Genomic DNA, 17736 nt, shown 5'->3' with positions numbered 1-17736 from the left:
GCACACACAGGCAGCATAGGGCAGGTATAGTATGGCACACACAGGCAGCATAGGGCAGACAGAGTATGGCACATACAGGCAGCATAGGGCAGGCAGAGTATGGCACACACAAGCAGGGTACTGTGTACTAGCACAGTCTGTTATACCTTAAAGGGGAAGGAAAGGCTAAGTCACTTGGGGGTGCCAAAATGTTAGGCACCCCCAAGTGACTTAGATCGCTTACCTTGTACCCTGGGCTGGTGCCCCTGTTAGGAGAAAAAAGCACCAGCCCAGGGTACCTGTAGGAAGCGCTTCCTCCTTCCTTTTTCTTCTGCTAGCGAAATACGTTGGCCGGCGCATGCGAAAAGGAAGGAGGAAGCGCTACAGGTACCCCAGGCTGGTGCTGTTCTCTCCGTACAGGGGCACCAGCCAGGGGTAAAAGGTAAGCGATCTAAGTCACTTGGGGGTGCCTAACATTTTGGCACCCCCAAGTGACTTAGCCTTTCCTTCTCCTTTAAAGGAAAATTATACCCCTAGAATGAACACTTAACCAACAGGATGTTTATATCATATTAAATGGCCTATTAAAGAATCAAACCAAACTGGAATATGTTTATTAGTAAATATTGCCTTTTTAACTTGCATTTTATGATGGTCTGGGTGGTTCCTGAGAGATCAACTGACAGGAAATAATATAGCTCTAACTGTAACAGGAAGAAGTCTAGGGAGTAAAAGACAGAACTTTGTCCATTAATTGGCTAATGTGCCTAACATGTATGTGTGCCTTTTGTTTGTGAGCTACTTGAATGATTTGATCCTAGGGGGTGACCTTTAGTACTTAAAATGGCACATAATAAAAAGTATATTTTTATGAAAAAATTTTTTTACATTAAGGAGGATTTTACATATGAGCTGTGTTATGCAGTATATTTTTAGAGACCTACATTGTTCAAGGGTATAGTTTTCCTTTAAAGAATTGGGAGGTGCAATTACAACTGATCACTTTAATCACTTCAGATAGAGAAGTCATAAGGCGTACATCCCCTTTTCACCCAGCAGATGGCACTGCCATTACCAAGATTCCCCTTGGTGGGGGCTAAAGTCCCTATAGGGTAGAGGGGAGGTGAATGGCTTTGCTGCTGGCACACGAATGTATTTAATTAGAACCACAATATACTGAGTGTTTTACAAGGCATATAAACAAAAGCGGTGTATAGTTATAATACATTAGGTTATAATAAATAAATGTTTAAGTAATTTTAGATTTCAATGAGGCCCCTGTCCCGAAAGCTTACAATCTATTATATAGGTTTGCGCAATTGCTAGAAGCTCATGCTTGCTTTGGTAACTGCTCTTTACCCGGCTGTGATAGTGCTGTTAGGTTATGGAGCTGCAGAACACGGACTGGGAGCCGAGCAGGGGTGGGGGTGCTTAGACGCCACAGCTCCGACCTGCAGCAATCACCCGAGCTTTTACTCCAACGTCCAGGTGCCATAAAGTGAAGAGGTCACCGCCACCTTTTTAGAATTCACGTGTTGTCATAATCGTTCAGGTATATAAAGCCCCCTTGCATTTCGTTTTGGTAGGAATACAAGAACCAATACTAAGGCCTCATGGTGGGAAACAGGTACAGAGCCGAGTAGCACCCCACACGCACAGCCCAAGAGCCCATACCATACGCTTTGCAAACAGCCCTGTGACTACAGAGTACATACTGTAGCCGCTAATGAAAGCGACTTATCTGAGCACAGCACTGCAGATAGCAATAGGGGGCGCTGCAACTCCGCTCTGTGCGCGTTATTCTGTTTGTTTATAGGGGATTCTGGATAGTGTAGTTTTGTCCTGCGTTACTGATTATTTCCTCTCTGTCTCTGCGAACTACAACTCCCAGATGTCCTTGCGCTGTTAGCTTAGCCGTTCCATCTGTCAGGAAAAAAAGGGAGCAAGCTGGAAGAGCAGGCACAACTGCTCTGCCCCTAACCACAAGGGATGCGTATCTGCCTGGTGTCTGTTACGCATGAGGAAATAAGGTAAGTAAGTATCCCCTTCTTGCTCAGTTCCCTGCTGGGTGCCTCTGGGCATGGCTTAGAGGTGCCAGACCTAGATAAGGAGCAGAGGGGCAGGGTACTTTTTGGTGGCAATGGCACTTTCCTCTGTCTGCTCAGAACTGATTATTGTCAGCAATTCTTGGAGGGACACATGAAATATTATGCCATGTGAAATATGGCAGCAACCAGCTCTGGGCATTATGCATATAAAAATGGCAGTGATCATGGCAGCTTGAGGCTCTAGAAAATGGCATAGGAAATGTCATGGTAGGGTTAGGAAGCAATGGGTGCTGTGCTTCTATACATGCTACACAACACATAAAGCGCCAATGTATTGTGCAGCACTGTACAATGAAAGGTACATCAGACATACATGAGGTATACATGAGTGATACATGAGGTAAAGAGGGCCTTGCTCTTAGTGCTTACAGTCTGAAAGGGAAAGTGGGTACGAGACACGATTTTACCACTATACCCATGTAGTGGTCATAGATGGACATTTCAGTTGCATATGTTGCAAATTACTTTAATTTGTTTATCTTAGGTCACCACATATATTTACACTGTTGTCACTTCCGTCCGTGCTTATTCATTTAACAGAGATTATTGTAAGTGCCTGGTATTGACAAATCATCTGTAATTTACATTTATCATTGCTTTGTCATGTATTCTAATTTCTAAATTTAGTGAACAATTGTTTAACCTGCCCAGTCCCAGAAACAACGGATGTACTGTGTAGGAGAGCTAACGTGTAATAACTGACAATAGGGCTCATTTATGACTTCAAGTGCAGTTGTGGTTACACTAAGCTGGTCATAGTGGTTGCACAAAAATCCCATTGATTCAGGTAACTGTAAAGTTTGATTCAGGGGGTTAATTGGTCTGGAGCTGTTTTCCATAGTTTGGGCTTAGGCACCTTGTTCCAGTTAAAGCAAAGCCTAAAACTGCATTGTACATAGACATTGCTTAGTTTGTGGTAACAGTTTTGGGAAGGCTTTCTAGTTGCAGCACAATAATGCCCCAGTAAACAAACCAAAGTCTGTACAGAATTGGTGTGCTGAGATGGGAATGAAAGAAACTGACTGGCCAACCTCAACCCAAATGACTGCCTGTTGGATGAATTGGAACTCCGACTACAAGTCAGACCTGATCCCCAACATCAGTGCCCAACCTCAGTAACGTTTTTGTACTGTATGCAAGCCAATCCTACCAACAGTGTTCTTCATCTAGTGTAAAGCCCAGAATGGTAGAGGTTGCTCTGGCAGCAAAGGGTGGAACAACATTATATTTGATATGCTATGCCACATAAATATCAGTTTTCATGACATCGTGATATGGATCAAAATGCAGGCCGTAAACATAATCTACAGCGGTGACACTATGGTCCTTTAAAGCCATCGCCATAGAGTCTGAAACCCATGGCTTTAAAAGGGTTAACATGCTTGGGGGGAACTGATCATTTTATATTGTATATATTTAGTCATTTTTCATACCTAGTAGCATGTGTAGCACCTGCTGAATAATGAAAACTTACATTTTAGTGAAATGTTGGTGCTTGGCAATAAAAAAAAAAATGAACAGCTGAGCTAAAATCATTTTGCAAGCAATGTAGGGTAGACTATGATAAGTTAGCAGGCAGGGACTGATTAATCACTATCCGTTCCTTGTTAAAAGTAAAGGCAGTGATGTAATTCATGAAATCAATCCACTGTCAAATAAACTTTCACCTGCAATCAGTATTCTCTGGATGGCCATTTCCTCTAAAGAGCACATTTTGGTAAATCATGTACGTTCTGCTTTAGTAGACCTAAATAGGTGGTGCTGTTGATTCATGTGTTTAAGAGTCATGGCACCATGCGTATGGTGTATATTTTCAGCAAGCCGAAAAACTCTTCCCGAAAATATGCGCCATACGCTCCTACCTATGCCTGCACCCAAATGAATGGCATAAGCTCGGGGGCAGGCACATGTAGTCAATATCCGCCTAAGAACGTGATAGAATGCAAAGTCTCGCATTTTTATGCAGATTTCAACTACATGTGCCTGCACCCGAGCGTATTCCATTCATTCAGGTGCAGGCACAGGTAGGAGTGTATGACGTGTATTTTGGCATGGTGTGGCATTAGCCTAAGATGTATGCCTCCGCACAGTTAATCAGTATGGTCGTCCTAGCCTTACTCTATACATCCTTGCATACTTAAGAGTTAAGTTCAGTTTTAGCCAGACCACTTTTGCTGATTTTTGAGGCTTACTTTAATCAGGTATGGTACCTAGGGTTTGGAGGAAAGATGATGTAACTGGAAATTATTGGCCCATAATTTTACATTATTGTACATTTTACAAGTCATTTGAAAGGTTGTTAAAGGATCATATTTAACATTCTATTCTAGAGAGTGGCATTATGAGTAGTAATCAGCATGTCACAAAAATTTGATTGGTTTTTTATAATAAAGTAAGTAGGAATTTGAACAGGGTGGTTGCAGGGATCTATTTGGATTTTGCCAAAGCTTTTGATATAGTCCAACACAAAAGACTGTTTTCTAAATTAATTATATCATTTGTACATGGATAAGAAACTTTCTAAAGAATTGTGTACAGAAGGTGATACATGGAAAGGAAACTGGTTAAAGAATTTATGTACAGAAGGTGGTACATGGATTAGAAACTGGCTAAATAATTGTGAACAGAAAGGAAACTGGGTAAAGAATTGTGTACACAAGGTGGTACATGGATAGAAACTGGGCAAAGAATCGTTTACAGAAGATAGAACATGGATATGAAATTTGGTAAAGAACTGTTTACTGAAGTTGGTACATGGATAGGAAAATGACTAAAGAATCTTGTACAGAAGGTGAAGCATGGATAAGAAATTGGGTAAAGAATTGTTTACTAAAGGTGGTACAGGTATGGGACCTGTTATCCAGAATGCTCGGGACCTGGGGTTTTCCGGATAAGGGTTTTTTTTCGTAATTTGGATCTCCTACCTTAAGTCTTCCGAAAAAAAAATATTTAAACAGTAATTAAACCCAGTAGGAGTGTTTTGGCTCCAATAAGGATCAATAATATCTTAGATGGGATCAAGTACAAGGTACTGTTTTATTATTACAGAGATAAAGGAAATAATTTAAAAAAAAATGTAAATTATTTGATTAAAATGGAGCCTATGGGAGATGGCCTTTCCATAATTCTGAACTTTCTGGATGATGGGTTTCTGGATAAGGGGTCCGATACTTGTACTTGGATAGGAAACTGGCCAATGAATTGTGTACAGAAGGTGATACATGCAAATAAAACTAGCTAAAGACTTTCCCTGTATTTAAGGGTGGGTATTGTAAGCAATCTGTCCTGTTTGCTGATGGCACAATACTATGCAGGCCAATTAATTCCATCCAGGATGTCGCATCCTTGCAGCAGGATTTGGACAAACTGGAAATCTGGGGGGCTAAGTGATGAATGAGATTCAGTGTTAAAAAATAAAAGTAAGGTAATTCCTGGGATGTGAAAATATGCAATCACTTATAAGCTTAGTCTTGTGCCACACAGGGCTGTTTCAGCCCCCACACTGCCACAAGCCTCCTTCCTTGCCTGTACCCATGTGGCACTAGCCTTAATGGGACTGCATTAGGATTAGAAATGCTTTTTAGGGAAAGATGTACCTGACTTGTAGATAATAAACTTGCAAACAACTAGCAAACAATGCAGAAACTGCAAGGGCAAACAAGGTTTTGTCCTGTATTAAAAAGTGGTTTCTCTTAAGGGCCATGGCAGATGGGGAGATTAGTCACCCACAAAAAATCTCCCTTGTTGCGGGCGACTAATCTCCCCGATGTAAATCGCTGGTGGGATGGTTTATGCGGCGCCAGGATTTTCCGAAATCACGGAAGTTTAAGGCAACTGAGATTAGTCGCCCACAATAAGGATTTGTTGCGGGTGACTAATCTCCCCATCTACCGCGGCCCTTACAGAGTGTTGGTAAGGCCCCCTCTAAAATATGCAGTTCAGCCTTGCTCTCAGTTTTTCCGCAGGCTGAGAATCAGCCCCGTGTGGCATCAGCCTTAGCACAGATTTGATCCAGAGACTGGTCCAATTGCTGTCTTGGGCTACTGCTACATGGGGCGGATTTTCAGCTGCAGATAAATGCAGGCCAGGAATTTGCCCCCTGTGTTACTAGCCTAATAGTTGGTAAGAAATGTTTCCCCCTCTGAGGCAAATTGAATAGGCTTTATATTCAACATACAGGTTTCATTTAGATCTAAAAGGTTGACATCGATGGACATGTGTCTTTTTGTCAACCTATATTACTGTGTTACTATGTTACTATATATGTACAAATTCAAACAAGGAAATTGCTTGAGTATGTAATTCTATGTGGTTAAAGTGTGTGTACATTGGACTAGCATAAATCAGACTAATCCGATTATTGCCTTCAGGTAATTTCTGTGGAACTTGCAGTTGCTTATACAAATTGATCTGTCTGCCCGATATTTATAAAGCTGTGTATAGAGCTGTACTTCAAAACTGAAGTAGAGTAGTGAAATAGTTCCAGTACCTCCCAGTTAGTCTCAGTTAGTAGGCATAACTGGAGTACAGGCCACTTGGAAGACATATTTCATGTGTGACTTTGAAGTAGAATATTTGGGCCACTGTTTGAGCCATTGAAAGTAGAAAATAATAACATATTGTAATAGGTTTAATGTTGCACCATGTTAAAAGAAAGCATTTACGGAGTGAGGTTTGTAAGCTCTTTATTGTGTAGCTGGATCTTTTATGAGAGTATTACTATTATGAATTGGATGGTAGGCTTAGCAGCAGCAGCTGCCCAGTCCTCACTACAAACCAATTCACAGAATTCATAATGTCACAAGCATCAGCTTTACTAACAGGAACACAGAGGTTAGCAAATACCAGTGAGGTCTTTGGAGGCACAATTGCCCAGAGCCTCTAAAAAAAAGCTGCTGTGTGCAACTTTTAGCTATGGTGTGAATAGCATAGAATGGCCAGGGATCACAGTACTCTGACAACATGGCACATCATCCTCCCATCCAAGCATAACAGAAACACTCATAGGCCGAGAATGAGCATTCTTGCTTCTAGTCATTGGTCACATAGCAACTAGCACGAGCGAGGTGCCACGGCTCTATCTAATTTAAAGAAGTGTTTATATCTTGTGTATAATTATAAATTAGGTAAAAAAATCTGTAGTGTTAGAAAACACTGTGCTACATTGAAAAATTCCAAAATTAAAATTACAAGGCTCAGCTGTGTGTGGCTGTGTAGCTGTTGCCAGCTGCAATTCTGTCTTTGCATTATCGCCAGTGGTTCCTGTGCTGTTTCTGAGATTTGAAGTTTAGCAGCATTTTAAGAACAGATTACACAACAACCAAAGCATGCCAGCAATACAAAGCAGTATGTATTCTGTGCGTTCCATGAAACCTAACCGTGCTATTAATTCAATAGGAACAAAACCTTGAACATTTAACCATACTAGCATTGCAGTGCAAGAAACAGATTGTCCACATTGCAAGCACCAAACTTTTGGTACATGTATAGCCAGCTTTAGGGTGCTTTGATGCAGAAATAGTTAAGAAACAAAAGAAAAAATGATCTTCATTTGGCAAACCAAGGTTGTGTGACACACGGCACACAGCATTTCAGTTTTACTACTGTGTCATATAGTAAAATTGTTTAATTTGGCAGCTCGGATTTCAAATCATATATTTTGAAACCAATAAATGTTTTTTGTATGACTTTTTTTTGCTGCGTACATAAAGCTTACAGGGAATTTTCATTTTCAAAATATATTACTAGTAAATGTCAAGCATTAGCAACTAATTCCAATATGTGTTTATTGACATAATGGTAAGGGATTGTCTCTGGAAACCCATTATCTAGGAATATCTGAAATAAGGAAAGGCACATAATTAAGTTGCATCAATCCATGTTGATGGCTAAATAAGTTTTTGTATTTCATTTTTAATGGAAAATCCCAGGTCCCAAGCATTCCATATAATAAATCCCATACCTGTATAATGAGGTTTAAGGGAAATTCCTTTGATTTTGGGGCAGAAGGTTATTTCAGCAGCTGCAATAAGGTGATTTGTTTTGTTGCCAGGGCAACGTCTTTTCTCGGAGCATCATCTGTCAATAAGGTAGATTGGATCCTTTTAGACAATTGCCATTCAAGTCAATAAGAGACGATTTTGAGAGTTTTGCCCCCTTCTTAAATTCACCCCATATACCATTGACTTTAAAGGTCTGGTGTGAATAACATTGCTAATCAAGAATGGATTAGCCAGCAATAGGACAGAGTCAGATTTGGAAAAACTAAACAAAGACAAGCAAATGGATATATATTGGGCTAAATAGCAGGAAATAGCTATGTGCCGTATAGCACCAGTCAATTCTTGGCCATTAGTTTGTCAAGTTTAATTAAATGTACGGTTAGTGTAGTACAGGTATGGGATCTGTTATCTGGAAACCTGTTATCCAGAAAGCTCCAAATTATTGCATAGATATTTGCCATAGACTATGTTTTACTCAATTAATTCAAATTTTTAAAAATGATTTCCTTTTCTCTGTAATAATAAAACAGTACCTTGTACTTGATGCCAACTAAGATATAATTAATCCTTAGTGGACACAAAGCAATCCTATTGGTATTATTAATGTTTACATTATTTTTTGGTAGACTTATGGTGATACAAATTACAGAAATACCTGAAAAACCCCAGGTCCAGAGCATTCTGGAAAAGAGGTCCCATATCTGTAGTTGCCTTTGTTACCTTTAAACTGTATTTATTGTCTTCTCACAGCTATCGGGCATATAGGAGTTTAGCTTAGAAAGGTCTAAATATTTTAAGCTTTAACTTTCAAGCTAAAAACTCCACATTAATAAATCTACCCAAATCCTATGTCATTTTGTGGAACAGATTTAGCCAGCAGATTTTAAGATTTTCAAGACACTGCAATAAATGTTCTTTGTGATGTAAGAGGATTTGTGTGTACTTGTGTTGGTTTTGCACAGATAATGCAAATTTAAAGAGCCTCAGTAAAAAATGGATGCCAAAAATCTACTAAAAAATAAACATATACACCAACTAGGGTGGTACAAATATACAGATGTGGCAATTTTGTTATGCAGGCTTTCTAAACTGGTTCATTTTTTTTTTTTTTTTATTTAAATGGACTAGGCCCTAGACCAGTCATTGATTGACAGCACTTAATTGCAATTTAATGTAAATTACATTTCTGTTAGAAGTTTCTAACAATAGGTTTTCAGCCATGAGAATTCTTTTATTTACAATCACACTAAATATACAATTACATTTTTGTTACGGGCATCTATTTTTTGTTAGCTAATCTTCAGCAAGCTACCAGCAAAAGTGCTACAAAAAATCTTCAGGTAATATGCACACAATGCACAAAAGCAGTATTTTGTATATTATATACTTATAAATGTTGCTTAGTAATGTAATTTCTATCATGACTCACTGACACTTGTGTATTAGAAAATATATTATCTCCCCAAACTTTTAACCAGTCTCACATTCTTGAATATTCTGAGGTACTTAATTTGAGTAATAATATAGGATTTATATATATATTATATATATATATAATTTTCTACCTGGTCTGAGATATACAGTAATTAGTTCCTGGTAAGAATTATATCCAGTGGCTCTTAGATATCTGGCTGTGTTGGAAACTTGGAATAAAAAATAAAAGCAGTAAAAACAAAAACATGATGTAATAGATAAATAATAAATATGATCAAATGTATTGAAGAATACTCAGCCTCAGGTCATTACATCCATATTTAGTTAGGACTATTTTAAGGGTGGCTTGTCAGCCTACCAATTCATCACACGCATAAATTCAAAAATAATAGACCAAGACCTAGATCAGTTAATTCTTACTTGCACTATGGAAGGTGCCCGTGCTGAACTCATCATATGCATAGTTCTATGGGCTAATATAAATGTTGGTGTTTATGATAATAAACAGACAGCACCTATTGTGCCCATTAACCTACTTTTTTATATGAACCATTTGTGGCAGTTGAATTTAGAAATGAGTTAATCTGTGGTTTGGTGCTATTAATGTATGTGCATGCATTGGTAGTCTGGGCATACACTTTTTAAATATGTGTAAATAAATATGTATTGTTTTTGTCAACCAGCTGTTACTAAACTACAGATCTCCTCATGTAGAATGTAATACTATGACTTCCAGCACACCATGATGGCCTGGCGGGGTTGCTTATAACGTTGACATTTTGTGCTCTTAACTAACTGAGTTCACCATGCAGATCAGCAACAGATGTAGGGCCACAGGTTGACAAGCCTGGATTGAATGTGTTTTCTCATGTTAGTGCTTGGGTTGGAATATTTTTTATATCGACTACTTGATTTTTGGTCTTTTTTCTCAGTTTTGTAATACATTTTGTAAACAGTCCTTTTCTGAGAGGCACAGAATATCTCTGTTAGTCTAATTCAACATAAAATGCTTAAAAACTGTTTTCTTTTAACTGAGCTAATACAAATCTGCATTCCTTACATAGTTTTGTATTTGGAAAGACAACACCAGTGTCAGTCATTTGCCCTGAGTCTTTGTATGAGCTAATTCTCCCTAAAACTAAAGTTGTTTGGTTTAGGCCAGGTTCATGAGCACATGCTATGGAAGTGCAAAAGGGTCAGTATGATTTCATCCATATGATCCACCATGTTGGCTGCATTCTTTCTGTTCACTTCTGAAATGCAGTTTTGTGGTTTTGTAATTTAAATAGCTTTGTGTATTTCACACAAATTATTGTGCTAAATTTAAATGTCTTCTTAACTACAATTAGACTATATTATTGGCATATATCTGATTTTCAGTCCCAATTTTTACATTTCTTTAAAAGTGTATTTTGTTGAGAGAAATGCCTCTGATCTTTAAGCTAACCACCTGTGTCACTTTGCATGCTGTGTTCTGACAATGTATTGGGCCTGTGGGTGGCTGTATGGGCCTCAATATACTTGAATGCTTGGGACTATTTTGAATCTCAGTCTGGACATGCATACAGGAACAGAATTATAACAATGTACTGAGAGCAGTCTGGCTGGCAGTTTGGGCCCTATATTCTCCAGAGCTTTGGTATTACTGTTTTTTTTTTTTTTTTTTTAAAACAATAAAACTGCTGGTGCTCTCATTTCACTTTTAATGTGACATATTTTGCTAAAAAAGCTAATTGGAGCAAGACATTTGCCTAAAGTAATTGCTAATTCTTTTTTCAGCCATTGATCTTGGCTCAGCCAATAGGCAGCCAGAAGATTTTTACAATCCCCTTTAAATCCAATAAAGGATGTATTAATCTTGCTATAGGATTATTTCTTTCCTCTGTCTTGAAACCCTCCATCTCAGCCAGACTGCCTCTGTCAGTGGCAGAAACTCCAAAGCTGCTTATATATTGTTGGACAGCAGAGTTGAAAGGGGCATAGTTCATGTCTGGACCATTAAGCTGTCTGAATAGGAAATTAGTCCAGGAACATGCAACTAGGGGGCTGATGTACTAACCCACGAATCCGACCCGAATTGGAAAAGTTCCGACTTGAAAACGAATATTTTGCGACTTTTTCGTATGTTTTGCGATTTTTTCGGATTCTGTACGAATTTTTCGGATCCAATACGATTTTTGCGTAAAAACGCGAGTTTTTCGTATCCATTACGAAAGTTGCGTAAAAAGTTGCGCATTTTGCGTAGCGTTAAAACTTACGCGAAAAGTTGCGCATTTTTCGTAGCGTTAAAACTTAACGCTACGAAAAATGCGCAACTTTTCGTGTAAGTTTTAACGCTACGCAAAATGCGCAACTTTTTACGCAACTTTCGTAATGGATAGGAAAACTCGCGTTTTTACGCAAAAATCGTATTGGATCCGAAAAATTCGTAAAGAATCCGAAAAAATCGCAAAACATACGAAAAAATCGCAAAGTACCGATCATTACGAAAAAAACGCAATCGGACTCCATTCGACCCGTTCGTGGGTAAGTAAATCAGCCCCTAGGTGTTAGATTTTTACCATTACCATTAAATGTCTGAAAGGAATTTGTACTGTGTACAAAACTAGAAAAGAATGTCACTGTGACGTTACATGTAGGTTCTGGTACACTTACAGTATATGTCTGCCTGACTACCTCTTTCTTTTCTAAACCCGCTGTCTTGATCTGCTTTGGGGCCAAGTCATACCACCAAGTCATAAACATTTCAGGTCATTTGTCCTGTTTCTCACCACTTGAGGATCTTTATAGGGTTAACAGAGTGGAAAAGATAAGAAATAAAGGCAAATATAATATATATATTTTATGACACCAGGATGCCTAAAGTTAATAAAAATAGCACCATGCTGTTTAAGTGCTCTAAGCACTACAGAGTGGAATATGATGGATTGGTCTGCACAGCAATAGTTACAGTAGTGTTGGATTCCAGCATATCCTTGTGTGGGGATCCCCCTTCTCTTTCCCCAAACCAGTTCCACTTGTGAACTTTGCTCTTTGATTATATTGCAATGTTGAAACCAAAGGTGGAGAATTTCTGTTACGGTAACATTTTACGGAAACAAACCTTCTTGTAGTTTTCTTGGCACAGAAGTTTGAGTGGGAGAAAGAAACCTTGAGATGTGTCCCATTTAGACTTTTATGTTGCTTCAGTAGGCATTTTGGGCATCAGTCTGAAGGTTATTCCACAGGAAACCATTAAGGGTCATTTATTACATGTATGGTGCAAAGTGCACTTCATGCTTTCAAAAATGGAGCACTGAGACCTGTTTGCTTGCTGAATGCTGTGTTGCCTGCACTTGGCATTGCTCTAATTATTATGGGTGGTGGGGTGAAAGGAATGAAGGCACCTCTCTTAAGCATACAGTTGTACTGTAACATCTTACATAGAGCCTCCTGCAGTAGCTCACCTGTCAATTCGGCACATTGTCTGGGGGTGATATTTGAATCCTCTCTCTCCTCTGATGATATTAACAACACTGTCAAAACCTTTTCTTGCAATATATTGCCAAAGTCCTTCCCTTTCTTTCACTTGCAACACCCAAGCTCATGCATGCTCTCATCCTATCCCGACTAGACTACTGTAACCTGTTACTAACTGGCCTCCCTAACTCCTATCTTACCCACCTGCTGTCTGTATTAAATACTGCTGCCAGAATTCTCCTTCTCTAATCCAAGAGAGTAGAGGCCCCTCCCCCGCTGATGTCCTTATCACGGTTTCCCTTCTTACAACCTTCAAAGCCCCTAATTCCTCTGCACCTCACTGCATCTCTTCTGTTGTGTCTCCATACATTACTGGCAGACTCCTCTTCTCCTTCTGTCTTGCTGCTAAGTTTCAAGTTTTATTGTCATATACAAATAACAATGAAGCATCATTACCGTAATGAAATTCTTTTGGCCCGTGTTCCCCCCAACTTTACAAATATTAAAAATACAAATATTAAATATAATAAATAAGTCTCATCCTCTTCAGAACTAAACTCCAAGGCTATCTTTTGGAGCACTCACAAGCACAGCACGTGAACTGGGAACTGGCACTTATATTGCAGTATCACCCACTGTAAACCTCAGCACTTAATATCCTCCTATTTGTTTCTGTAAGTTTCCCTTCCACTTAGATTGTAAGCTCTACAGGACAGGGACCTCCGTCCTCTTGTCTTATTGTCACTTAGCCCTGTGGGATCTTTATTGCAACTGTACTTTTTATTTATTTGTATTTATTACTGTAGCTTGTATATATTATTGTAATGACCCCTGTTTGTTTATCAAGTTATTGTTCCGCTGTACAGCACTGCATACATAAGTAGCGTTATATGAATAAAAATATACATACATATAAGCATCGCCATGTCAACCAAATACTGCAAGGTAGCTCTTGAGCAAGACAGGCCTGTGCCTCTCCAACAGGGAATGGAAAGAAATTCATTCCTTACAATAATGCACGTTCTTCAATCCAGATGGATTTCTAGATGCATTAGTTGCCTTCTAAACTTACCCAAATAAAGTCTAATTCATAATGTTACATCCAGGGAAACTGCACTCATATCTCAACATTCTGCCCTCTTCTTCATGTATAAAACTATAAATTCCATTCTCTGTTATTACTTTGAAGGTCAAAGGTAGAAAATGAAAAGGAAAGCTATCTGAAAATCTCTTTCTGCCTAATATCAGGATGCTTCTATTTTTTTTTCTTTTCAAATAAATGAATTGGTCTGTGGCTTTCCACTGTCCTGAATTGTATAAAAGCTCAGAAATGAATATTCCATTAAACAGTCTAGATTAATACTAATGTTTCAGAGGATTGCTTGTTGTTACCAGGCATCTCGTGAAACTGCCCCTATTTATTGTGTGCCAATCAATTACTTTACAAGATGGTTTAATTATATCCTTTTGAATATTCAATCCTTTAAAAGGTTTTAATTCCTTTGTACAGGTATGGGATCCCTTATTCGGAAACCCATTATCCAGAAGGCTCCGAAATATGGAAAGCCCGTCTCCCATAGACTCCATTTTAATCAAGTAATTTAGAATTTTAAAACTGATTTCCTTTTTCTCTGTAGTAATAAAACAGTACCTTGTAATTGATCCCAACTAAGATATAAATAATCCTTATTGGAGGCAAAACAGTCCTATTGGGTTTAATTAATGTTTTATTGATTTTTTTAGTAGACTTATGGAGTTCCAAATTACGGAAAGACCCCTTATCCGGAATACCCTTGGTCCCGAGCAGTCTGGATAACAGGTCCTATACCTGTACTGATTTCTGCTTTCTCCAGCATAAAGGGAAACTATGCCCCCTGAACTCAAAAAATATAAAGCCTATATGTAAAACACTGCTTCATCTAAATAAAGCATTTTCATAAAATTGTACTTTTCTAGTAGTATGTGCCAAAGGAAATGATGTCAAAGGGCAATATCTACTGATAAATATGCCAATGTGGTTAGATTTTTTTTTATAGGTCACGTATTATGATATACATTACCTATAGGTTAAGCATTATATTTGAAACTTACAGCCATAACATATATATATATATATATATATATATATATATATATGTGTGTGTGTGTGTGTTATTAGACATATATGTTATGAGACATTTATATATTATGCATGCATTTTCAGTGGTTTTAAAGATATTTATTAGGCTTATGGCACACAAGTTGTTTTCACCAGCATGACCAGTGTTTCTATCATTCTGAACGACTGTTAAAAAGAAATCTACTTCTTAAATATATAATTATCAGCATCCCCATGTTATTTTTGTTGAATATGTTTTACTATGTTATACAAAATGTGTGTGGTGATTGATCCATTACATTCCTTATATATACACTTGCAATGCAAACCATATTGTGCTTATTCTGTAGGGAAATCGTATTTTTATGGAAATAGCCTATTCCATCTAGAAATCAGTGGGAGTATGAGATAACCCATGAGATAAAACATAATAAGCAATCTGGCAAAAGATCAACTCTGGAAATAAATGAATCAGAAGTGGCATTCACAATTCACAGCATATAAGGAAGGAATGCACAGCTTATAGTATAGAGGTACAGAAAAGGTGAAATTGAGTTTAATAATAAACCAGAACAGCTTAAAATGTTTGTACCTTGCTTGTACTTTACCCAAAGGAGAGGCAAAAGGGACGCATCTGTCATGAATGTGTACAAGTTTTACCCAATGTAGTTTAGAAGACTAAAGAATCTAGGGGCAGTTTCTAAATAGAATGTTTTAGTGCCTAGTACAGCTATGGAATTCATTATCCAGAAACCATTATTCAGAAAACTCTGAAATAAGGGAAGGCCATCTCCCATAGTCTAATCAGAATTTGAAAACATATATCTTTTTTTCCCTGTAATAATAAAACAGTACCTTTTGCTTGATTTTTAAGCAAACCTAAGGTATGGAGATCCAAATTACAGAAAAACCCCTTATCTAGAATACCCCAGATCCCAAGCATTCTGGATAACAGCTCCCATACCTGTACCTCTATCCTCAGATTATTGAGTAAATAAATGGCCTTCTTCCAAACCTACTAAGAAAACATTATATTAGATTTAATATCGCAGATCCTCACTTCGTAGCTCCTGCGATTGTCATAATTTGAACATATATAGCCATGTTCTCACCACTCATCCATCTGACCATGCTCCTTACTAGTAGAAAGGACTGCTGGGAGTTATGCAATGGGAAATAGTATTTCCTAGAACTTGGGGGCATAACTGCAGCAGCAGCAGACTCAGCAGCTGGTAGTTGAAGTTGGAGAATACTGTATCCTTTGAGGGCGTCATTTTAATTTTTTTTGTGGCTAAAGTTATCCTTATCCGCATGCAATTTTCTATAAAACCCAAAATATGAGATTGTGGATAATAGTGAAAAGAAGCATGCATGTTGCTAAGAATCCGTGGATTAATAAGGATCAGTTTGCTGTGTCTTAAGTTGCTCTGTATCCTGCACTGACCTTGCACATTGCTGCACTAATCCCACAAGGACACGCAAAGTGTTAAACTCTACCAAGACACAAAATGTGATATTTTGGGCCCAATAAAAAAAAGAATATATTTTCCCTTCATTAACTGCACATTTGGAGCAAGTAAACATTAATTAGTATCTGAACGCACCAGGGCATGCATGGTAATTATTTTTCACGTTTGTGTGAAGCATGAGGCTGGCGGATTTGTGAGGCGCAGATAAATTACTAAGTGTAGTCTGCTTAATCGCTCCTGCGTATTGTCTCTCTCCTGAGGACAATCGACACTGTAACCTGGTGCTCAGACAATATGCAGCTTTTTAGATTGGAACATTTTTATTTGAAAAGAAAGAAATTGTATAATAAAGGCATTGTGAGCAACATACTAACTGTAGAAAGGAGTGTATCATTTAACATGATTTTGCAAGCTGTATAATCTCAAGATAATTCCTTTGCTCTGTATGTTTATCTCTTTTTTTGAGATGGTGTTAAAGTTGTGTTATAGGATGTGATCCATAAACATATTTATCTATGAGTTGTAATCATGGATGGGATTAAAAGTATATGTACCAAAATTGTTTGATGTATCCTGCATTTCAGTGGGTGCTACTGCACAGCAATATGTTGACTAGACTTATTTTTCCCTTTGGGTCTGAAAAAAATGTCTATCGTGGCAGGCAGAACATAGATTTTCTCCAACCCTTTCTCTTATTTTGCCTAGTCCAGCCTCAAAAGCCACCTGCCTTATTTTACTTGCTGCATTTCATTATATCTGGATATGATACATGTCTTTGTTATGTTGTATCTTATCACCAAAGGGAACAGCAGCCTAGAGCCTGTTTATATAGCCTTCCCTTTTGCTTGGCTAGAGGTAGGTGTAGTGATGCCCCGAAGGTGTCTGTCCCAGCAATGATCTGGTTCAGCAAGTAGTTTGATGGGGACCTGTCACCCACACATAAAAAGCTGTAAAATAAAAATCCTTTAAAAATTAAATGAAACCCAAATTCTTTTTTTTTTTTAATTAAATCATCCATACCTGTTATAAATGTATTTATAAATCTGAGGCAGGCAACTTATGATTGACAGCTCAGATTATTAAATACAATTACTTTAACTTTCCATTCAGCACTTCCTAGATTTCACCCAGATGGCAAATGCATAAGTTTTTGGGGTGATACAAAGCTTGCCTTAATAACAGTGTTC

At 38.1% G+C, this 17736-nt stretch overlaps 1 protein-coding gene across 4 annotated transcripts in view; it reads left to right on the top strand.

Moving 5' to 3' along the window:
* Positions 1-1389: 1389 nt before the first annotated feature.
* mib2 (mindbomb E3 ubiquitin protein ligase 2) overlaps positions 1390-17736 on the top strand; it is a 75252-nt gene continuing 58905 nt past the window's right edge. Inside the window, exon 1 of one of the 4 annotated variants that reach the window (XM_012966027.3) lies at positions 1390-1531. The gene's annotated coding sequence lies outside the window, so the exon portion shown is untranslated. 4 annotated transcript variants of the gene reach the window in all.

Source organism: Xenopus tropicalis, chromosome 7 (genome assembly GCF_000004195.4).
Source record: "Xenopus tropicalis strain Nigerian chromosome 7, UCB_Xtro_10.0, whole genome shotgun sequence".
Classification (NCBI taxonomy): domain Eukaryota; kingdom Metazoa; phylum Chordata; class Amphibia; order Anura; family Pipidae; genus Xenopus; species Xenopus tropicalis.
This window is presented reverse-complemented; position numbering and strand designations above follow the sequence as displayed.